Genomic DNA, 25,755 nt, shown 5'->3' with positions numbered 1-25,755 from the left:
AGAGTAAGATTGACAGACAAATTGCACCAAATTGACTAAAACAGCTAATGAAAGAGTTTAACAAACAGACAATAAAAAGAAATCAAGCATGTGATAATTGAATGGTTTTGTGACGGTGGCAGAGGGAGTGTATATGTGAAACGAAGATTTCTATTTGTGGCAGAATGAGTGAATGAGCATAGACAAATGGCTTTCTTTCTTTGGTCTTTGTGTGTCTGTGAGAGCCAGCGAGAGCGAGAGAGTGAGCAGAGACAAAAGCTTTTCTGAGTGTGTGTGTGTGTGTGTGTGTGTGTGTGTGTGTGTGTGTGTGTGCGCGCGCGCTGTCCTGTCCTTGTTTCCCAGGACAGAGGTCTTCTGGAGAGGCCTCATATTTCTGGCTGCTGTCAGGCCGGGGTGAGAAGCAGCGACAGCAAGGGGCAGCTGTTTTCTACGAGGTACCATGACTCCCTCACATTTGCCCTTTGATCCAGTTGGGCTTCCTAGGCCCCTCTCTCTGTGCATGTGTGTGTGTGTGTGTGTGTGTGTGTGTCAGGATATACTGTATGTATGTCAGAGACAGGGAGACACACTGGCACATGAATTGTGGTAACAGACTATGAACCAAACAGAAGCAGGAAGCCACAGTAAGCCCTGCTTTTACTTTATTCCTCTCTCTTTGTTTTAGTACAAGGCAAACGATGTCACAGGAATGTAGCCGGGCCAGTATGATACGGTTGTGTATTCAGCAGAGATTTTAGAATACACACCACGGAGGGGACAAGAAAAGGAAATAATAAAGCAACGCAGAGAAAACAACAACTCTTTTAAGAATGACAGCTTCCTGTATAATCAAGCAGGACCGCGCCACCTACTCCTCACAGGTAAAAGGTATCAAGTCGTCCAGGTGTGCAGGCTTCTCAGAGCGTGCAATGACGTAAGTTACACCGAGCAATTGTTAAGTGCAAGCACGCACGCACACACCTACGCACACGCTTGAACGCACTCAGTGTGTGCATGTTTTCTCACTTGCAGTATTTATAATATTCTCCAATTATGAAAGTCTGATTCACACCTTTAACCACAAAAACAAGATTGTGGTTTGATTACTACATACGAGACCGTTCTGTCTGCAACAAGAGGAAACTGTAAATACTTTGGACACTGACTTTGTAATAGAAGTAAAAACTGTGATAGTGTGCGTTTAAAGTCCTCAGAAACAAACACATCAAACGTTCATATTTGACAGTTAAGGAAGCTGCACCTTTGTCCCCAGACAATGATTATCATTGACTCTACAAGTTAATATTTGCTTCTGCCTGCTCATAAATTTGCATTGCATTAGAACATGACCTAAATACATTTTGATCATCCAGAGTAATTAGTTGAGTATTAGTTTGGAGCAGATGTGGAGATGTGGAGTACCACACAGCCTGAAACCTTCCTGAAAGTGTGGATGGCCACCAGATGAAAGAGGAAGTAAACAGGGCCAGAGTGCTGCCTCTTTAATCTACTACATTAACTCCGGCTCCACGAGGGGAGGAGCCACCGTGCAGGCAAATGACACAGCCACACAAAAGGGGAGTGTCAATGAGGGGGTAATAAGGAAAGACAATGAGTAAACAAGCCGGGGAAGTCCAGGCCTGGCATGATAGAAAGAGCCTGCTTCTCACTGCCTGGCACACACAAAAGCCCCGTTGTAATTAGCCACCCCAATAGGTTGTTTAGCATTTGCATATAAATGCCCTCACAGGCAAACACTAAACAGGCTGACACAAGCCATGCCCAAAACAGACGTTTGCCACACCTCTACCCCTCCATGAAGTCTCGGGGGTCCACTTATAAGGGGGGCACACCCCCCCAACCCCCCACCGCCCCCCACGCCCCCACGCCCCACTCCTCGCTGCACCGTGTGCTCGTACCCACTGCAGGAAAGCTGGCATCTATTACACAGAATGCAGAGTGGGTACTCAGTTCTTGTTTCTTGGGAGATTGCGAAACAGTGCAGTCAGGCTTCCTGTCAAAGGGCCACGCAGCCATCTGTCATGTCACCACAGGACGAAGGCTCAACAGGCTAAAGGGTGCAGGTGTCAATCTGTTGTTTTCTTTTTTACAGTCATTTTATGTGGAAGGCAGGAAGCGACTAGATAAACCGTCTACCAAATTGAACCCACACTGAGGCGTCCCGAGGATCCTGAGGAAGCCGACGCTCTGCACACTGTGAGGAGTGATTGTTCTGCCTCCTTCATCGGGGTCAACACATCACATGACTGACTGCTCGGTAAATCCAGCAGGTAGAGGAGGCAAACGTCTAACACGCTATAACTTCTCATGCATTATTGTATACTGGCTGTCATGTGACCCGTGTCACAGTTTAACACTTCCTCTTTCTACTGTTGTTTTGATAATGGCAACGCTGGGAAAAAAAAAAAAACTATGTGAAGGAAGGAAGTGATGAGACTGGTGTCTGTGCCGCCGCCCCCCCCCCCACGCCGCTCCTTCTCTTTTTCCACCAAAGCCATATTCTCTGTGGTGTAAACAAAGGCCAGGCACACTTGTCCTGCTCCTGGTTCAGCGCTGCCAGGAGGCGCACGGACGGCACATCCACAGAGCTCCCGCGACGCACAAGTGCTTCTTCCTGTGTTAATCCACTCGCTCGTGGCCAGAAAGACGAAAAGCTATCCACATAAAAAGCTCACTTCTCACCTGCCATGTGGCCTCTTGTACCCTATCAGGGCATGACCCAACACGAGGAAACACCTGGCTCCAACAAAAAGCAAGCAATAAGAGAATCCTGTTTTACAGCCACGCTCCCACTGATAGATATGCACTTTGCCTGAGTTGCAAGTACAATAATCTACTGAGGACATGCAGCCCAGATTATACCTAATCTCTAAGGCATTTTTTTTTTTAAATACTTCAATCAAATACACATGATTTAGTGCAGCTCTAGACGGGAAGTGCTTTAACGTTTGCTCTGAGGGGGAATAAAATGGTAGCTGAAGAGAGAAAATGCCGAGCATTTCTTGTCATGTAAAGATGAGAAAAAGTGCTGTAACAGTTAGTATCCGTTTTAAACCCAGCTCTTACCTCAGGCTGACTTCCGATTTGTGGCCAGGGTGTGTTTTATTTTACTGCTTCACACAACAATGGTGCACGTTCTATTTGTGACCACCTGAGTCAAACAGAAAAGTAATTGAGAAGTAACCTTTAATTAAACCTTAAAACAATTTGTGGAAAAAAAAAAAATTGCGGGCTGTTTTAATTGTACGCCATTGCTGTGATTCAGAGTCTCGGAGCTTTAAACAGACCATCAAAAATAGCCTGTGCCTGTTCATTCATTAAACAGTAGGGAAAATGAACGCCATGGTGACCAGACGAGGCAGATGACGTCACAAAGCCGAGGTCACCAGTCTGTCACGGCCGTCTAGCCCCGTGTCAGCCCCATGGGACCTGCCCCGCCCCCTCTCCAGCCTAAACCAAATCTGTGCTCCGTGGCAGTGAACGTCACAATGAAAACCAAAGAGCCACAGAGGAGAGAGGCTCCGTGTCGAGTATGTAAACGCCGTCAGCGGCTCGGTGCAAAACGCCAGGTAGAGGAAATACGAGCAGAGACGTAACAGCATGAAGACCATGCTAACACACAACACTCTTATATACATTTATGCTTGCTTTATTGTGTATGTGTGTGTGAGAGACAGACAGACAGACAGACAGACAGACAGACAGACAGACAGACAGAAAGAGAGAGATAAAGAGAACAGAGCCTCTTCCTCAGGCTAAAGACACACACACACACACACACAGTACATATCCAGTTTTTGGTGTTGCTGTGTGGGTGACTGCCTCTCTGAAATCAATTTATTATGGAGGCACTGAGGTCCTCATGTTTGTTCATTTAACACCGGGAAAATGAGAAAGCACATTTGTTGGAGGTACAGTGAGACCCGAAGAGGAAATCACACGTGTTTCAGGGGGAGGATGAGGGGGAGGAGGAGGAGAGCAGCAGGAGAGGAGGGTGAGGCAAAGGCACACGAGACAGAGACACCTTTCACATTAGAATAGAATGGAATAACAGAGCTGCAATATTGTGGCCCTGACAATGTGTCGGCGTGATTGTAGTGTGGTGTAATATTCAGTCTGTATGGCATAAATGGTTTAAACTGGAGACAGTGCCAATTATAATTCATCCAATCAGATATCTTTCATAACTCCACCGACATGCTCGCTGCAACGCCAGCCGCTTATTTGACGAGAAGAGATGGGATGGCGACAGACACACGTGCAGTATTTCTTCTTTTTAATTACAACGTCTGCAGAGGTGGGACTCAGCTATAAACAATCATCTGTGCAATCAAATACACCACCACCAACAGTATGCATTATGATAATTCACCCTTAACCTGACAATTGAAATTATCATGCATATTATTTGCATCATCGTTGCAGGTAATAACAGCACCGAGAGTAAAACTGTAAACTAAGACAACAGAGCGTCGATGAAACGCTGACAACGACGCCACGACTTCCCTCCACGGGCTCACAAAGTGTTCAAATCTGTTCCATGTAAAGAAATAATATTTAAAACAATTTTCACGGATAATTAAAATGACAAAATGTGAACATGTGTGTGCACAGATTATTGTAGTATTTAGTGAAATAACACAAAAAAGTCCCTATAATGATCAAAATGAACTCAAATATCCTTGAAGAAGAGAGGAACATGTTTGTGTTTGACTATTTTAACAAACGTCCTGTAAATGGTGAGGAGCCCACGTGGGTTATTGTAAGAACATAGAGTAAACGTACACATCCTGTCCACTGCACACAGAGACGAAGAAAAAAAGGAAAATAAAGCAGCAGAGAAGCTGGAAGAGAGCTGACATCAGAGGACTACGGAGGCTACAGCACTTAGAGGCCATTTTATTGCTTTGCTGTGGTCAAGTGAGGTGCACCGAACTCAATTCCACCACAACAATGGCAAAGAGGGCCGCAGAGACAAAAGAGGGCTATCCCTGCTTCTTAACCCCTTCACTGCTGGCAGATCAGCCGCCTGGGGCACCAAGCGAACGACATCAGGCCACCTCAGGAGAAGCTGGGGTAATGACAAATGTTGAATTGCAACTGCCTGTATATGCCGGGCAACAGCTCGCTGCTGCTCTCGGTCTCTCTCTTGTTCTCTAACACAGAGTTACACCATAAAAACACTAAATATGAACACAAGTCCAGCGATGAATGGGCAGAGAGTCGCATGCTTTTCTTGACTTCACCTCAGTCTCGTCTCACACTGAAACACACTGCAGCGTCCTCTCCACGTCTGCCCCTCCCTTTCCTTCGCTCCCTGTCTCTCTTTCGTCCCCTGGGACCATGGACGGGCTACTACGCATTTGCAAGTGAATTACACTTTTTTTTTTTTGTTGAGATTTTTTTGGGTGTGAATTGAGGGAGTGAGAGGGTTCTCCTGCCACGGCTCCACTGTCTTTTCTTCTCTGGGTAATCCTGAGGAGGATAAGCTGTGAGGTACACAGAGAGGAAGTGCCACAGACCTGCCGGGGTCCTGCACATCCTAGCATGTGCATTCCTGCCGCCTGGCTATCACACACATGTACAGACAGATTCACAGGGAAAAAAAACCCTCCCACTGTTTATCATATAGTCACAGAGTTGAGTGCAAAATGTAAATCTGCAGTAGCTGATAAATGACATTTAAAAACAGAAATATATGTATTATTATTTTTTTTTTTATTTTGTAAAAACACACATGACACGTGTAAGTGTCTAAATTAAAATGACGCTTTTGAATAATGTCAGTTTTGTGAAGTACAGCAGAAAGATGCTGAATTAAAGGAATATGGCATCTACAGCAGCATAATATCACTGTATCACTTTCACATCAGCTCTGAATCTGGCCTTTGAAATCAGCCTGAGAAGCCGATAGCTCGATTATACACACACTCACACACACACACACACACACACTGTGTTAGGTTCTAATACAAGCTGTGATGTAGCATCATCCAGTGACCTGGCTGTAACTTAGTGACAAAGAAGAAAGACACGCTCTGTCTCATTGTGTCCTCTTTTATGGGAAATGTATTTTTGTGCAAAAATGATAAAATGATTGCATTGTTTATGTTTAACCTGTGTGTCGATCAGTGTGTTTTCTCGTGACTTTGTATTTTTAAGACGTGTAATACAGAAGATAACATGAAATATGAAAGCAGGAGTTCTTCAGCTGAAGCAACGTCAGCATGCTAAACTTGTAACTCTCCCTCGAATACACACACACACACACTTACATTTCAGTTACGCAATGCAGATTTCACAGACACAGATAAACAATGCGAGGGCAGTTATCACTCCACGGAGCACAGTAACATAGAGGAAGAGGAAGAGGATGACAAAGAAATAGGGGAGGATAAAAAGACGGCGTGTGTGTCGTCAGAGTCACAGGCCAGAGGGGCCCGTGTATTGTTCCAGGGCTCAGCGTGGGGAGAGAAAAGCGACCTGGGCCGCCTCTGTCTAAGCGTCCTCCATGTTTTATGCATTCTGTCCTTTGTGATGATAAGCGCCAGTGCAGAGGGTGGAATGCTGGCCTCCAGTGTCCAAGAGAGGGGTGGGCCTAAAAAGGGGGGTCGTGGGGGTCTGGGGTGCAGCTCAGTTCAAATCTGCAGCCCTCGGAGCGGTCGCTGTCATCCCTGCATCGTCCGCGTGTAGGCATATATATGCAGCCTGTACAGCTTCTCCCATCCCTGAACACTAGAGCTAGCTGCTGCCGATCCACAGGATATACACACACACACACACACACACACACACACACACACACACACAGACCGTCTACTCAAAGTAGATACAGAGATCCGGTCTCATATGAACACAACAGTCTACATCAGCGTTACAACAGCGACAAAAAGCCTAAAAAACAACAACACATTCACATTTCTTTATAGAATTCTGACACACACACACACACACACAATGTCAGCCAATTCCATAACTACAAACTGCATTCATTTATTTTTGAATTTGTGAATTCATCAAAATAAATATCAATAAATTGGCCGACAATAGAAAAAAAAAAACGAAAGCGAGGCACATAGAGAATAAAATTCCCATCACCAGTGTGCACTCGTATCAGAATATGTCTATGTCTACACATATGTCATAAATCTAGTCTACCACTATAATTTAACCAAATGTCAACACGACAACAAATTGTGATCGAGCAAACCACAAACACCTCTGCCAACTTTACTTCAAACAGACACAAGAACCGTGTTAAAGGACTGACGTAGGCAGAAGGGATGTTTCTGAACCAAGTCGATAAGCAGGAGGCCTGTAAAAGCTCAGGTACAGCACTCACACACACACACACACACACACACATCTGAGCATGTCGGTCATCTCTTCCTCTCTCTCCCTTCCCACTTTCTCACTCACCCCTGTGCAGAGCCGAGATCCCGCCCACCGCCGGCTCCTCCATGACAGCGTGACATGTACACCGGCCTCGGCTGCAGGACAACTGGAAGAACTGGTCCACGATGTATGCGTATTCAAAACTACACATCAGATTCAAAGCAATCATCTGTGTCGACTGCTCCCATCTATACACACACATCCATACAGCTGACGGTGCACACAGACATTACAGGCAGACTTCACATTCTTCTCTTATTTCAGTGGCGCCGCATCCACACAAAGGTAGACCTATTCATATTTATAAGCCTCTCGTACCACAGACAGCGTACAGTGGAGAGGGATTCTCTTAAAGTGACTGTAATAAAATAATAACTATATTAAATAACAATATCTCATTTTTTGGGGATCGTATGAACAATAATAGGTGGATTTTTCTGTGTGCACACAGTCTGCATCGTACACTGTGCTCAGTCTCACATGCATGCTCTCACTCTACTGTTCGCTCACTGACCGAGGACGTGGACCGTCGTATCAGCGCTCAATCATGGAAAGGTGGGACTTATGGAGGAATATATACGGAGAGACGTATAGAAAATGAGACTTGGAGGGTGAGAGCAAACCAGAGAGGGAGGGAGGGAGGGAGGGAGAGAAGGGGTTATGACAGCCAGAGGCGCTGTCTCCCCTTTCTGTGTATTTCCCCCAAACCATGAAACAAGCCTATGACGACTGCTGCTGCTGCTGCTGCTGCTGCTGCTGCCTTTTATTTTCCTGTTTGTCCGACGTCGCCTGGCTGCTCCCACTCACGCAGCCAGACGACATCCAAACACCGTGAACACACCTGTCATCAAATATGGTAACAGACGGGGACGAGCGACAGACACTGCTGCGTGTGGAACGATGGTAACTGTCCATCTCCACGGTGAAAAGACGACAAAAACGCCACACAACATGTTATCAATCAAAATAAACACAACACACACACACACACACACACACACTGCAATAGCACCATCTTTAAAAGCCTACTTTAGCACAAATATCACTGGACTCAAGTGTAATTATAGTACTACCTTTTAAATCTAAATAAATGATGAATAATTATGATTTTCATGTTATGTAACATATAAAATATCATATTTTGCTTTTTTTTCCCCTACAAAACTTAATGGCTGCCTGGTGTCACAAAGATCTATCAACCAGTTCAAATTAATTTAGATAAATGCATCAATAATAATTAAATGATTTTATTCTGAATTACAATAATGTACAAATTTGCCTTCATAGTTTTTTTTTAATTAATAATTCTAACCTTAATAAACTAAAGAAAAGGAATAATCCTGACTACAGATAATAAATGTGAAATACACAATGTTTTTTAATTTGATTTTGAAAACACTGTGAGCAGCAGGACTTTAGCATGAAGACAATACTTTGAGTCTCACAGTCACAGACGAGCCACACCAAACATGTGACTGAAATACAATACACATGAATGACATTCCTACACCTTTGCCAGGAGCTCTTTTAATTAGAAAAAAAAAATATATATATATATATATCTAAGACAATGAGGCGAGTCAAGATAAGCAGACAGGTGAGATGACAGTAAACATTTCTCCTGTCTTTGTTTTGTAACAGAAGACGGAGAGAAGGAGGAGGAGGAGGAGGAGGAGGAGGAAGAAGAGGAGTGTTAACTGTCAGACAGGGGAGGAAACGAGAGGACTTGAGTTTTTGGTACTGGAGTCTGTACCTGTCCTGCACAGCCAAGCACTTTAGACTCTGCACACACACACACACACACACACACACACACACACAATGACTGTTGCAACTGCATTAAAATATAAAGCAGCTAAATATGAATCACTGGTTAAAAATGTTGAGTTTCCCGTGTCGTCCTCATGGTAATCTCTCTCTCTCTCTGTTCCTCTCCAGTCTGAAAGGTGGGGATCTGTTTATCTGACCTCTACTCCTGATTCCTCCTGGATGGCCCATGGCTATCTGACCCCTCCACCCAGCCCCGCCCCCCTCCACAGCCCCAAACCCCTTGTTTTTCTTTTTTCTTTTTTAAACTCTCTCTCTCTCAAAGCCATCTAACATTTAATTTTTATTCCATTAAGCCCGGAACCATTCTATTTCTGTTGCTCCCGACCTAAACTAAAGCCACAGTCTTAATCCTGCAGATGCTGACAACCACGAGTGCTGCTCTGTGTGGATCCCAAAACACACAGACAACTAGCATCACCCCCTTTTTCTCCCACTTGCCAGACCCACTCTCCTCTCATCATCCCAAGGCTGTTTGTGAGGAAGGGGAGGGAGGGGGGGGAATTCTTGTTTTTTTTCCCCTTTCTTTTTTATCTCTGCATTCACTCTGTGACCCCTTCTTGCTGTATGACCCCCCACCCCACCAACCGAAAGCGCACGCGTACTGACACACACACACACACACGCGCACACACACACACACAGAGTTATTCTCATTTTCTGATCCCCCCCTCCAAAGGTATCCTCTTCTTGCCTCATCTGCTCAAAACCTCTGGGGTTTTTTTTTTTCTTCTTCTTTTTCACCTTTTCTTATTTCTCTGTTTGGCGAAAAATATCCACATGTTAACGTGCAATTACTGCAATTTTAGTTGTGTGACTGTGTATCTGTATATAGTAGATAAACAGTAGAAGAAAAAGAAAAGGCAAAAAGAGATTGCTCCATTTTTTGATCGTAAATAAGCGGGACTGTGAGGTTCCTAACACACATGGAGATAACAGCTGCAGCTCCGTTTTTTCCGCGTAAATCACAAATCTCCTTTTGGCAAGAGTGGTAACAATGTAAACAGACAGAAGAAAATACACGTATATTTTGGGGTGGAAAAGACAAATTTAGTCGCAGTCAACCTTAGATTTATGTTGGTCTTATTCTGGTTAAAGAGATTCTGTCTAGTTTGCGTGAAAAAACGTGAATAAGTGTCTCGTAAATGGACGTAGTGAGCTAAATCTTACGCCATACTTTAAGCTGAAACTTTGCGACGATAATATCAGGTTATGGTGAATGTTTAGTTTTCATTCCGGTCAGTATTTGTCGGGGGAACGCTGTCCTCTCTAAAGTCTGACACCGTAGCCAAGTTGGAGGCAGCAGATCCAGGCTGAAGCCCATGAGTGTGTGTGTGTGTGTGTGTGTGTGTGTGCTCTCCGAGACGCAGCTCACAGCGTCCTGCTGATCCGCTCTGGTCATGAAGGAGAACCGGGGATCCGTTTTTCCCCTCAACACAACACACACACACAGACACACACATTTGCTCGCAAAACACCAAAAGCCCCCTCGTGCGCGCACGCACGCACGCACACACACACACACACACACACTCATGTCGATCGATTTGCATGTGACTTCGTCGGGGAATGAGAGAGAATCGACTTAAAAACAAGGCTTCAAAGAGACAAACGTCCACGAAAAATAAAATTGAAAGGAGGAAAAAAGATGGACAAAGTGCGGTAAAGAGGAAAGTGTGTGGCGACACAGGAGCAGACACAGGGCGGAGGGATTGCACATTTCACTGAGAGACGTGTCGGAGAACAACAACAACAAAAAAAATGTCTTTATCCATCCAGGCGAGGATTTTTAGAACCACACGACGGTGTTGAAACGCACACTGGATGTCGTCAAAGTGTCAAATCTGTCCATAATGACAAAGCGAGAGCTGTTCTCCCCTTTTTGCCGGACGCACACGGACGCACAGGCTGGACTTGGAGCTCCTTTTCTGGGCTGCGCTCATGTGGAGCTGCCGCTGCCCTTCGTCCGTTTCCACACAGCCCCGTTTCCCAGCGCCCGTGTGCCTCAAAACACGTTTCTCGACACCCATAAGCCCCCTATAGCCTCCCCCGTCATCGCCGAAATGCACACATTTGTCTGAAAAGCGTGTTTTTCTGCGACCAAGCGCTGCGGAGAGGATCGCTGTCTTGCTCGTTTCTTATCTTGCATTCACGAGGAGGAGAGAGGACGGACGCTGATGTGAACACAGGTAACGACACAAATGAAAAGAATCGACAATAAACCAAAGTACTTGCATGAAATGAACTTGTAGTTTCGCCGGCGATTCGCCACAGAGTGCGAATCGCCGGCTCCGCCACGGAAACACACAGGAAAAGAGGTTGAGGTAAGTCTCCAGCGAAAAGGACAGGATCGTGGAAACAGAGAGGAAAAAGAGACAAACGCAAAGTTGAAACTTACAATTTCTCGCTGCCGCTTTGTGATCCTCGCTTTTTAATCCAGTATTGAGATGATTTAGCTAAAGATCCCATCAAGGCAGTCCCCCTTTTGGTCAGTTTGCGCTTAGGGTGGCAAAAGAAAGATCATTGTTGTTGCGGAGTGTAAAAAAAAACCCCACGAAGTGGCTACTATTAGTTGTTAAAGGCAATATAAAAATAATTTGGATGCAAAGCAGGCGATGAGTCTTGTGTTAGAGGGAGCGAGGAAGAGGTGAAAGTGAGATCTGATGATTGAAAAGAAAAAACTCTTTGGATCTTTATTCCTGCTAATTAGTTTCCTGCAAAAAAATGGCTGTGATTAATTCAGTGCGCATGTGCTTCATTACACAGGCACGAAGGGAAGGGCTAATTAGCCGCCTTCTGGATCAATAAGATTCAGCAAAGGAGAGAGCTCGGGAGAGAGAGGGAGGGAGGGAGGGAGGGAGAAAGAGGAGGGAGGGAGGGATGGATAGATACAAGTAAGGAAAAAAAGAGGAAAGTAATGATCAGGAATTGAAAATATGGAATTAAGAACAGCGGAAAGTAAGAGTTTGATTAGACGGAAGACTGTGAAAGTTAATGCTGGAGCAGAGCGAGGCAGAGCGCGGCGCTGCAGCCTCAGCTTTCACTCCGATCTTCTTCCATTTTCTCACTTTTGGAAACATATTTATCTCGATGTTTTGCTTGTTTTAAAACAAAGACGAGTCAATGACGCGGCTGTTAAAAGCACAAGCGACCGTGGCTTTATTTTATTATTATTATTATTATTATTATTATTATTACTACTGTTGTTATTCCCACTTTTTCCTCCACATTACAGTCGCGTCAAAGCGACACATGCACGAGTCTCTGTGCTTCGAGCTGATCGCGGTGCGTTTCAGCAACTTATTGAAAATACATATCTGAGTTTCGGCGGCTGGTGGAAAATGAATTGTTCGTGGTCACCTGTTCACGCGCGCGCGCAAACAACTCGTGCGTATAAACAACGGAGACAAACAAGTGTCACGACGTAATAAATAAAGATTTCTACATGTATGTAGACGCGTATGTGGGTGAGTGTGAGAGCAACACGGTGAACGAAAAACAAAAACAGATCTTATCGTGTAAACACAGCTGCACCTGAATGTCATCACACTCTCACTACTGTATCACCAACTATTTACTCCGAGCAATACGACACATACACTGCTGCAATTATTATTATTATTATTATTATTATTATTTAAAACTTTGCCTGATTTCACCTTCACACATCATTTAAACAGAGCCTTGTGTTTAGATTGTATTTCAACAGAGATATTTAATTTTATTAATAATAATAATGATAATAATAGTGATACTGTGCCATTTCATTACCACAGCCACGTGGATTCACCAATTCACATAATATACTGTCTATGTTTGGATGAATTTGAAGAAAGCTGAGCAATAAAAGAATGAAGAATGTTTATTTTAAACAGTGGAACTCAGCTTAATAAAATATTCCACTGTCTATATGAGAGAAAAGACGGAAAACGGACGAAGGACGAGTCGTTTTGACAGACGCAGCCACCACAAATATGAGACACAAATCAGTCTAATGATTTATATAGTTGTAGTAATAGGTTATAAAATAATTAGGACATGTGTAACACAAAGGTTTACATTCATTAGCAATGATCAGAGAGCTTTACTTTGCACTAGTGCAAATACAAGTTCAGCTCTTGTGGGTTTTTTTTTTACTGAAGCCTCGTTGTATTATGTTTGTGACAGTTGATTTAAATTTTTCCACTATATGTGTCGCGGGTGTGGTTAGAGAACACACACACACACACACACACACACAGAGCATTTTAATTCTTATACACACCACGCAGAGGAAGAGGTTCGAGAGCAGCTGTAACGTGCAGTGGTGACGGGGAAACAGGTTATCGTGACATCAGTTACCAAACTAGTGGGAACACGTTGTCAATACGTGTGGGTTGTGTTAAATAATAAATGTGACAGTGCCTGTATTAAGGCTTTTGGTCAGCTCCGGCCTGCGTGCGTTCATGTTTCACTCTTCTGATAATGTGAGAGGAAGCTCTGATGGTCAGTGCCTCGTGTCCTTTTTGATATGTTTGGCGATTAGGAATTTGTGAATGCCTTTATGATCAATACTGACATTTTTTCCCCCTTAATAATCTTTCCGTGGATGCTTCTCTAACTGATGTCCTCTCATTTCCTCCGAATGGAAAAGACAGTATTGGAAAAAGAAAAAAAAAGAAAAATCCACCTTTGAGTCTCTCAGTGCTCTTTGTTATGATAATTTTATTGTTGATTCTCGGAGGAAATGGACAATCCCTCACTCTCAGTATGCACACTTTCTGTCCAAACAGCTCCGTATAGAGTCCTGCTCCACTGAATACAAGTAGCAGCTTTCACTGATCACATAGCGTGCTATGTTTATTGAAACAATACGGAGAGTTGATAGTGTGCGCCTATAGAGCCCAGTGAATTCCGATACAGAGTTAATGGATAAATGCCACGTATCCTCGAGTCCAAACACTGTCCACACATGCTATATAACTTAAAGGAGCCATAATACTATACACGAGACGAGACATAACTGTGATAATAAAATGTCCTGGGATTTTGTTTTCCAGACGCGCGTTGAATAGAATTGCATGGCACAGATAAGTGTCTCTTTTGATTTTTTTTTTTTCTTTCAAAGATTGCACACAGCTGATATCTTAAGCAGTCTCCGCGTGCACGGTGTCGCGGTATAGTGGAGATGGTTGTTGAAATATATAGGTTTTATTTGATGTTTTCCAAAGGCCTTTTGGCTTGAAGGTTGGAAAGGTTATGAACTTCCCATGGGACGCAGCGTTTCTACACATCTAATAGCAAATATCCCTTTGAAGAGCCAACAAAAAATCAAAATTCCTATATTGGACCAAGACCCAGCTCCCCCTGCACCCCCATCCGCCCCCGTCCCCTGCCCTCCTCGCTCCCCCTGCTGCTAAAATATATGGGGTGGTGTAACACGGCATTTCCTCTGCACTTTCCTTCCACAAGCTAAGGCAACCACTCATACCTGCTTTTTAACAATATAGCACGTGCTATGAAAAAATTGCATCGTCCCATAGAAACAGCTCGGTTTTTTTTTTTGGTTTTTTTTTGCAGTGTGAGGAGCAGACTGCAGGAATCTCGTGGATTTGCGACGTGTCTGCTCTCACGGGAAGACGAGATTGTAAAAATGAATAGGTTGAAAATAGCGTGCGAGTGGAGTTAAAGGGGGCGACGAAGTAATAAAGGGGCCTTGGCTTGTGGGATCAGATTTAAAGCTACTCAGTCGCCTAAAGCCAAACAATGCGAACTTTACAATGTATGCAAATACCTGAGTGACGTCACTCAATCAGTGAGCACGTTGAGCAAAGTTAAATCAAAAGAGGGGCAGCCAGACAGGGGCCCTGCTGCTGTTAGGGCCTGTGCATCTCTGAAAAGAGGAAAAGAAGGGGGGAACTGACAGGCTCTGAAGCTTTTGTGTTTCCAGCATTCATTTGCGCCTCTCTGTGGGGAAGGATAACTGTCCACGTGCCAGCCTCAATAGGCACACATCGATGAGTGGCATTACAAATTCAACACAACCTGTGGCTATGACAGCCCGTGGACATGACAAAGAAAGGCAGAGGAGCTTAAAAAATGCATAATGCTCAGTAGATGTGGGGCACACGGAGGCGCTTGACCATCAGCAGAGCTCAGGGAACAAAACAGTGCGTTCAGACACAAGGTGATGGAGCTTCCTCAGCAGCAGCAGCAGCAGCAGCAGCAGCAGCAGCAGCACAGGCCACACGTGTACATTTTTTCCTTTACTATTTTAACATGTTCACATTTTAAACCAGTCCTATGCCATGTCATGTGACCTCATGTATCAGCTGCTCGTACACGCGCAATCCCAGCAGAGCACAAAGGGGAAGCAGAGGGAATGAGGACGCGGGTGAAAGGTATTTAAAGATGAAAACGCTGCTATCAAGAGAAGTCATATAACTTCAGAAAAAGAAAGCAACTATTATATTTGGAAGGATTCGGGGGATTCGAGATGCTCATAGAAGCAGGGTGAACAGTCAATGTGCAGGCTACTGTAAACACAGGTGAGAAGAGCATCAGATTATGATGCTATTCAAATATTTCTCCATAAAAACACATGGACACAGCACATGTACATGTACGCATTTTAATATGTAATGACTATTTTAAAGTAAAATGATGAGCGTGACACGCAGCACCTGTAGGCTGGATGAGAGTAGCCCAGTTTCCCTACGAGGGTCAAAACCTTCCTAACTCACTTCAACATAAAAAAAAAAAAAACATAATCCATATAGAAACAAAGACGAGGGTGTTTTCAGCTAAGAAAAATATTTCTAAATCCAGATTATTTCCATTTAATTTGTCTTTTTTTTTTTTTTTTAAATGATCCTCTACTGGATGGAAGCACGAAAGGCTGCGCGGTGAAACCCTACATCCCTGCACATATGCTGCATGGTGTCCGGCTCTGCATGTGCCGGGTGGATAGGGCAGCGCAGCCAGGTGCAATGGGAGCGCCCTCTTATGTTCAGCCTGACCACTGGGATCAGGCAGCGCATCAACTCCTTTACAGGAGCCAAGCGCCTGTGGACCAGCTGCTCTCTGCACAAGCGCTCATTTGCCTGTCACTCCAACATTATATATTAAACACTATCTCGCGTGTAAATGATGTAAATCAACGTGGTCAGAGGAGATTTAGACCATATATCCACGGCGGGAATCACACGAAATAAAACGTTCACCAAACCGGCCTGTTTTTTAACAGAACACTGACTTCATTTTTTAAATAGCCACTGTGCGCGTGGAAAAAAATAAAAAAAATAATAATAATGGTAAAACAAACAAAGAAAAAACAAAGATTTTTTTTAAAAAACTGATGCATTTTGCAGAAATACAAATATAACAAGAAACAATAAACACCAATTCACAGAAAACCTTTTTAAGTCTGTTCAACAAACTGTAGATTTGACATTTTTCCATTATTATGGTGAAAACATGAAGGTGGAGATTGCACATATTCCATCACTTCATCCTTCTGTGGCCTCTCCGCTTCTCTTTTTATCCTCGTGTCATGTTTGGCACGCGGAGAATGATGTGTGCTACAGTTTTGTTCCATGTGTTTGTCAGTGCTGCTGTTTTCTTTATCACAGCTCCTGTATTCTCAGTCAAACTTTTAGTGCATAAATTCACATGCAGCAGAATTCACGTGACTCAAAATAAAGTCAAATAAATATGAGTTTATTTTATTGAAATATTTTTGAATGTTACTAAACTCATGTGTGTGTTTTTATTTGTTTGTTTGTTTGTTTGATTGCTCGGTATTTGTTATTAGATAATGCTTTGCACGCATATTTCTGAATGGTTGTTGTGTGACTGTGTGTTTCTATTTGTTTTTTATTTATTTATTTACTTTTCAGTGTCGATAAAATGCACGTTTGTGAAATAAAATAATAAATGCTCCCGGACAAGAATTCATAGCCCTTTGTCTTGATTTTTTTTTTTAACATTGTATCATGAAATTCAAATATTTGTAATAAAAATGATTTGCATGTTTATGTGAGATCGTGTGCAATCGTATTTTGTGAATTTTGAGCAGGAGTTGTAAAGAACACGACCTGTCTTCTCTTGTGCTGCTGCTGCCTTTTGTGATTTCGGAGTTAGGGAACAGAATAAGTGACGAGCAGCCGTCTGGTCAGTCTGCCTCATTTCCATAAGAAACAAGAAGACATATCAATTCCTCTCTTTATCACCGGTTTGCCCGTCCTGCCAGAACTACCTTATTAATGACGTCATGCATTATTCAAACACAGGTTTGCATTTTAAGTCAACTGCAAAAAAAACATAAATAAATATGTAAATTACTAAAATAAAGTCTGCAAAAATCATGCAAAACGTCCAAAATTCGCGGGTGATTTTATTTAATTACCCAGTTGATTTCATCCCCTGACCACTGCCATTAAAGCCACACACACACACACACACACACGCACACACACACACCAGCGAGCGTGACTCTTTTTCTGTTCTGTGTGTGTGTGTGTGTGCGCGGGCGCGTTTACGTTTAAAACGTTCAACCGTTCACGTTTTTTCGTTGTCATTTTTCCCGCGCACGCACACGCACGCACACACACACACACACACACACACACACACAATAAGCAACAACAAATATGAGCCTGAGCCACATCTCACACCATCATCACCTCCATCTTGCATTTTTGTATGAATTTAGAATTTCCCAAAACTGTATGATGAACTGTATAATGATAATGTAATTAAAACATTAGGGTTTTTTTTCTGCTGCACTGGTGTATTTGTCTTCTATTGTGTGTCTCAAACTGTTTATACAGATGTCAGATGTCAATTTCTTACAAGTGCACCCAGATATAAAAATCCCAGTTCATGAGGAGCAAAGGCAAATACATATAAATAAATAAATAAATAAATAAATGAATGAATGGCACTGAAAATGTAACATAAAGGTAAGGCTTACAAAGTATCAAGTCTGGTCTCATCATGATTTATCAGCACTTCACACACAACTGTCTTATGAATATGTCATTTCTAATAGACCCTTAACTGAAGATCAGTTTGTCAAGAAAGACATAAGAAGCGACCGGTCCTTCTGATAATGCAGATTTCAAGTCGAGGATAAAGTGAATAATGGAGAAATCCTGAAAGCTGCAGTCACAGACTCTGGGTGAGAGACAGGCGGGACTCATGGGGTTTTACGCGCTTTGGAGAGGCTCACTGAAACAGAGGGATCCCAAATCAGAGCCATATGACCACTCCAGGCAACAGTGAACCGGCGACCCAAACAGAAGGGAGGAGGAGGAGGCGGAGGAGGAGGAGCAGGAGGAGGAAGATCACAGGTCCCAACGTCACCAAATCTATTTAAACACCACTTCATGCTCACTGCATCTAAACTCGACTATGACGAATTTAAAGAAAGTCATTTTCCTTCATGTCAGAAAGCAAAACAAAACAACACGACGAGATGATAGATGACAGGTGGAGGCGACACGCACGGCAAATACACATCTGAGATTATCGCCAGGGGTCAAATTCAAATCCTTCGTCTCACACACACACACACACACACACACACACACACATAGGGTCAAGTAAAAAAACTGCAATAAATTCAAATCTTTTGATAATTCATAAGAAAAAGACCTGCACATATCAGAGAGGAGGTTCTTCAGTGTAAGACAACATCATGGGAGCCAGTTAGGTGCACACACACACACACACACACACACACACACACACACTCACTGAGCGTTCTTCAGTGTAAGACAACATCATGGAGCCAGTTAGCACACACACACACACACACACAACATCAGTGTAAGACAACATCATGGAGCCAGTTAGCACACACACACACACACACACACACACACACACACACACACACACACACACACACACACACACACTGAGCGTTCTTCAGTGTAAGACAACATCATGGAGCCAGTTGGTGTGCACACACACACACACACACACACACACACACACACACACACACACACACACACACCCACACACACACACACTCACCGAGCTGTTAGTCAAACAAGTGAACACAGACGTGCAGAATTTAACATGTGTGGAAATCTACGACTCATAGTGCACGATTCCACGCGCACACACAGCGTTCAGACACATCCGCTCATATATGTGATCCAAACTCCAGGGCGGTGAATGAGGGCCCCCAGGGGCCAAAAGCCACTGGGAGTTGTGTGGAAATAATATCAAGACAGTAGAATTCTGGACGTTTCCTAAACTTTGCTTCTATGGTGATCCACGTGTGCTGTGGGTGGTGAGAGGTCATGGAGCATTTGTCCATCAATTGGTTTGGCCCCGTGCTCTAAAATAGCTCAGTGGAGGGTAGTGGAGGTGAACCCCCCATTGCCTTAAGTGTTCCCGAAGCCAATAAAACCAAGTGATTAGTGGAGCTGTTAGTCTTTTTTCTTTTTCAGAAGTGTTACCTTGTTAAAGGAGTTAACAGCGAAGGTGTTTCAATTTTCCATGACAGAAACCTACAGCAGGGGCCAGTGATAAGACGTTAAACCTGGAAATCTCTTGACCTGGCTCATATTTCTGCGCGTATAAAAACATTATGTGTATAATTCACCATCGTTTGAACTGGGATGCCAGCAATCAGACGTCCTCCTCTTCTGTCACGTGGGAGATGCTGAAGAGAAACACCTGTGTCGTTGCTACCTGCACGCCCGGCTCACGTGGCCTGATTTTGTGTTATGAATTCCAGCACATGTGTAACAACCATCTCACCTCATTCCTGTGGCAGAAACACTAGCCTTCACCTGTCTGAGGCACATACTGTACTTTGTGTTGAGCTCAATCAGTAGTCTGCCTGTCTGTCTGTCTATTGTTTATGAGACACAGGAGGTTTGGTTCCATCGAGAGTAAATAATGGTCCGTGTTTCTGCTCACACATGTGTGACTGTCGTCATCTTAGAAGAAATTAGGATCTGTGTTATACCACTTTCAATATGTGGTTGGTGAATAATGTGTAATGTTGTGCATCTCTGCTGCCCTGTGGCGTGTCAACTGAATCTAATCCAGTTAAACAAGTTGTTTTTTCTGCTCATAAGGGCAAAAAGATATCAACATGAAAATTGTCTTTGAATTTCCAAAGGTCATACTCTCCCTGTGGTCAAATGACAGACAGTGATGTGATATTCTTGCTCCGCGCTTAAAGGATAAAATGTGTGCATTGGGTCACGGACACACACATTCATTCACTTTATGGCAGCTTAGAAATTAATCTAGGAAAATCAAGTTGGGTTTTCTTTTCTGTCTTTTTTTTTTTTTATTTTTAAATTTGTGACGATTCTATGCATGAATTCAAATTCAAAATCAATTGAAACACCCCACTGTGCCCGGTGGTTACACGACATCAGCAGACCTTTGTGACAGGCTGATGTTTGAGGCTTCCTCAAGTCCAACAGATAATACCCAACACATTTATTCATAATGTGATTGCATTTTACAAAACACCTTTTCAATCTGAGTAGGAACACAGATTGTTTTTCAATACAAAATGTTTAATTTAAAAGTTATGTATTTGGGTATTTGTGCTTTTCTTTAGTGTCTGAAGATTGCGGTTTCATTTCAGAATGTAAACTAGACAATCAGCATTATCTGTAGGTCTGCGCAGTATAATCTTCAAACTGTAGTTTGTATTTTCATGGATGTATTGGATTTTCTGGAGGGTGATTGCAGATTAATGGATTAAATCTATAATGTATCACGGTCAGATATTTTTTTCTTTTTATTTACTGAATTTAAGATATCTTGACGCTGAGGAGGCAAGCGCCATATATACATATATATACATTTATCTATATATATATACGTGTGTGTATATATGTATATATATACATACATATATATGTATATATATATACATTTATCTATATATATATACGTGTGTGTATATATGTATATATATACATACATATATATGTATATATATATACATTTATCTATATATATATACATATGTGTACGTATATATATATATATATATACATATATATACATATATGTATATATATACATACGTATATATACATATATATGTATATATATAGATATATATATCTATATATATATATACATAACACACGAGTGTCGGACACACTGGTTTTAACGTATTCTGTTTAGAATTGTAAATGCATGGCAAAGGCCCTGCTGTCCAATTACATATATCTTTCATGTATGAAATCATGCATGTCTGTCAGTCTGAAAGTGGGAGGGCTTGCACAAAGGGAACAACCCTGAATGCAGCTGAAGAGTGTGCGGCCCACATGAAAAATAAGGTCTAGTGTCGAAGCCCTGGAGCCCTGGGCGAGGAGCGCGGCTCCATCAGCACACTGCAGGCCAGGGAGGGGAGCGGCTTCCCCCCACACTGGAGCCCTCTCCACTCATGACTCCTGCTGTATTATTGTTGTCCTATTCCACGCTTGTTGACCCTTTGGGTACTAAATCAGCCCTTATGGAAAAATACATTTTCAGACCACATCCTTAATTAGCTGCAATAATAAACATCGTTTCTTATCCTTTCTAGTGATTCTCTGGCTTTAAAACAACACAAAACTAAAAACCGTTAATGTTCCAAGAGGAAGAAAATAGCTTATTTATTCTGTTTGACTTCATTCTCGTTTTCAAAACAATGACTTGCTGTTGGTGACCCACATTTTGTCAAAAGACTTTGAATTGTTTAAAAGAGATAACACATCTCAGTCATTTCTGAGGGCTGCTGTTCTCTCTGTTTTTCTTCAGTAAATTCATTTAAACATGTTTTGTTTTCAATTAAATCTTTTCAGAAAATAATACAGGTCCAGTCTAATCTCTATGTTTTTATATGTGGGCCCATTTTGATGTCAAGGCATGAAATAACATCTCACAGATTCCCTTATCACGTAATTAAATATAGTCCAGATAACCTGGGATCAGGTCTTAATCATGGTCTGAAAATATGCTGTCAGTCTTCTGCATAACAACAGGGAAAAGGGAAAGTGGGGTGAGAGTGAAACTGAGCAAAATCAATTTCAAAGTCACTCTGAATGGAAATTCTCATTTCACATCCGTCCAAACATTCACGTATGCATCAGGGACGCGGAAGAGTCCATAGCAACGCATCACACACAGATAAGACAGCAGACACACAGTGTTCAGCCCAACCCAAACACGCTTCTGCCTCATTAGGACCAGGTTTTGGTCAACGTCAAAGAAAGGGCACATTTTTGTTTTGTTGTTTTTTCTGGTAAAGACTCCTCACGTCTTCAATCATTCACATATCCTGTTACATATGAGCCAGAAAGAACACAGTGATATGTTTGTTGTATCCATGTGTTTCCATGTGTGTGACGTGCACAGATGTAGGCAGATACAATGAGAACATGAATGCGTTCATGGAGTCACAAACGCCAAATTCACTGCACATGTGCTCCAGTCAAGAACAAGAACGACGTATTCACAGAGCGACAAACAAGTGAGCGGAGCATGAAAGACGAGCATTTAAAAGTCTGAAGACGAGCTGAGCGTGTGTGTGTGTGTGTGGGAGACTGAGGACAAGTTAGCTTCAAAGCGCTAAAGAAGTGAAAGGGCTCAGGGCCTGGACAGCAGGAGCAATGGGACTTCACAGCCTTACCTGATGGGGTTTTTGGTCTGAGTTGCCGGCACACGGAAGCCTCTCTGACTGCGTTTTCTTTTTAAGTGTCTGTTTGATGTCAGCAGGCAGAAAGGTCACGCCCTCTCGGTCACAGCAGGTTCGTCGAAGCGACGGTGGATGGCCAGCAGCTATTGCTAACGTACTTTTGTCTTTTATCACAAAAATAAAATCATATAGGAGAATGTAAAGCTATTGGTCTGGTGCCTGGGCACCGTAAGAAGTTTTGGTGCTATACTCCTAGAATTCCAGGTATTTCCAGGGGTTTTCCAAAGCTATATGGTTTGGGATTCAGGGACTCCCAGGTCAGCATCACCTGCAACACGAGACAAAGAGAGAAACTATGAGAATTATGTTTCAAACACAGGAGGAAATTACGCACAATTATTGTACATTATTCCTGAAATTTGAGCAGATAATCAACGTATTTCAAGAGAAACAAACCAGGACAGTATGACGTCCATCAAGACCTCCAAACTCATCAGTTATTTTTAAGAGCCAACTAAATGAATCTATAATTATTTGTATGATACTGCTGCAGGGCGGCCTCTTATGATTTCAAGATTACATTAAATAGCAAATGAACTGCTGTGAGTAATTCCTCTTCTCATACCACTCAAGACTTTCACAATGAGAAACGAAAAAGATTTCCGGAGAAACTTAATTTCCGTGTAACCAGAACAAGACATATTCCTGTAATAGCATATGTAGCGTAATTGCCTGTTCTGCAGAGGATCTCTCATATACGACAACAAAGTCTCACAGACAACACGTATTTATTCTACTGTCAATTCAAGGATCGGGGAAAAAAAAAAAAAACCCACGTGGGGCCTGGTTTGTGAAGCTGGGTAAAGATGCTCGTCACATGTTCCAATAGTTCCAGCGCGACAGAGATTTAGTTTGGGAATACAGGCGGGAGAGGAAGACAGCTTGTGATAACTGAATGGCTCTTTTGAAGCCACTTCCATTTGGAAAAAGAATGTGATTATTTTTACCTCTGTGGTTAGACTCAAGTTAAAGCCCGTGCTTAATTGTTCCCAGGAGTTCTTATTGTGGTGCTGATAAGGAGCTCAGGGAGCAACATTTAAAAATGCAACAAAAATAACTCGACTCCTTGGCTACGGGTCTGATAGAGTGACAACAGAGGAGAGAGAGCGACAGGTGAGACAGACGCGTGGAGGAGACACACCGGAATCCTTTCATCGCTTCCTCCTGACGCTCATTTGACCGTGGCCTCGGCTTCACACAATCACATCACTGAGGTTTGAAACGTCAATTTGAATATCGTATCGGTCCTCCTGAGCTGTCTCGGAGCAACATCAGTAGCTAATCCATAAGGAAATCATCTTCACGACAGCAAACAGGAAGCGTCCCCGTTAATCTGTCGCGTCTCTTCCTGTCTCTCAGTCCAAAGCCACAACATCCAGTTTGTCAGGGCAACCTGTGGGAGTGTGTGAGTGTGTGTGTGTCGGATCAATGGCCCACCCACAGCAGAGCCGCGGGCCATTCCTGACCTGAGCTATTGATTAGGCCCGGCTCAGCTGCCAATAGCAATGCGCTGAATGTGACACCAAGCTAAGACAGGAGCTAAGGAAGGGGGATTGTGAATTGCCAGTGGCAGCCCCACAGCACACCGCAGATAAAAGTCAATTCCACTTAACCAAATCACTGACAACTAAATAGTTAGCAGACAGAAGAATGCCGAGTCTCTGATGGCAGCAGCTCGATGGCTTCGGGGACTTCCTCGACCCTGACCTGTGTGGGAAAGCACAGCAGGCCATGGGAGAAACACACTGCGACACACACACACTGTGACACACACACTGTGACACACACACTGTGACACACACACTGTGACACACACACAGGCCTGTCTGCGTGACCTCTGCAGTTTTTAAATGCTTCTTATTAGGGACACGTTGTATCAACGGCTCAGGATCAATAACGCCATGATCACCCCAGTCACAGACCATTCTAAAACGTGCACGTAGTCTTCTGGTTTTCCAAAGGATGCCAACGTGGAAGTGAAAATAATTATATTGACTAGCCACCAGGGGGTGACGCCACTATTTTCAAAAAGAGGAAAACGCACCTACTTCTCACTCGATTTATAACGTCCACAGACATCTTCCTGAGCAGCGAATGGTCTCAATCGTTAGTTTCTGGTCTTCTTCAAAAGCAAATGATGTCAATTTAGTAAGAGTATGTTCTTATTTAAAGGGAAAATAGATGTTTAAATATGAGTGGACACCAGTGTGACGCCTCTGAACTTCTGTGACAAATCACAGCTCAACCAAAACATGATCAGTTCACTTCAGTCACTGGCTTTTTGTGTGCACGACATCCACAACACGAATAATCAAATGATCGATCCAAAGACGGATGTCTGAAGTATGATTTAAAGCTGTAAGAACGTCGCTTCCTGTGAAGGACAAACAGAATGACAGGACTGTTGTGTTCACAGTGCACATTATCTGATTTTTAAAAGCAGCTATTCAGCATAAGCCTTCGAGCAGTGTTTCCTGTAAGTGCACGCTCAGATGTAATGCAGTCCCAATGATGTTGTCAGACTCCTTTCGATCCATCTTGTTCGCAGTCATTACCAGTCCATATTAGAGTAGTTTACATGTCACTTTACCGGTCCTCTGCCTCGTGAATGTAATTCTGTGGCCACTGCCTCCTTGTGCATTCAGCACCTATCTATGGCTCCATATCTCTCCCAGTAATTGCTGAGTGACAGAAAGGCAATACTGACCACTTCATTATTGGACAGCCAGACAGACTGGACACTGGCCTCTTGGCTCCAGGTCAGTCTGGCCACGCTGACCTTATCTGCCCAGGTCGCCAGGGGTCAGTCACCTAGAATTTAT

General features: G+C 43.1%; 2 protein-coding genes and 1 long non-coding RNA gene across 5 annotated transcripts in view; 2 read left to right on the top strand and 1 right to left on the bottom strand.

Moving 5' to 3' along the window:
- The window catches only part of swap70a (switching B cell complex subunit SWAP70a), a 924,354-nt gene that overhangs the window by 545,168 nt on the left and 353,431 nt on the right, over positions 1-25,755 (top strand). The gene's annotated exons all lie outside the window — the stretch shown is intronic.
- Positions 1-25,755, bottom strand: part of zfhx3b (zinc finger homeobox 3b) — a 184,220-nt gene that overhangs the window by 110,249 nt on the left and 48,216 nt on the right. For 2 of the 3 annotated variants that reach the window (XM_044029743.1, XM_044029740.1), the window contains exon 4: positions 22,868-23,201. The gene's annotated coding sequence lies outside the window, so the exon portion shown is untranslated. Of the gene's footprint in view, positions 1-11,620; positions 12,049-22,867; positions 23,202-25,755 lie in introns of those variants that run through there. The other variant, XM_044029741.1, reaches the window with a different exon arrangement.
- Positions 1,881-7,759, top strand: LOC122772111. Its single transcript, XR_006360742.1, has 3 exons — positions 1,881-2,270; positions 7,244-7,329; positions 7,430-7,759. It is a non-coding gene; the product is annotated as an uncharacterized LOC122772111 (long non-coding RNA).

Source organism: Solea senegalensis, linkage group LG7, assembly GCF_019176455.1.
Source record: "Solea senegalensis isolate Sse05_10M linkage group LG7, IFAPA_SoseM_1, whole genome shotgun sequence".
Taxonomy (NCBI): Eukaryota; Metazoa; Chordata; class Actinopteri; order Pleuronectiformes; family Soleidae; genus Solea; species Solea senegalensis.
This window is presented reverse-complemented; position numbering and strand designations above follow the sequence as displayed.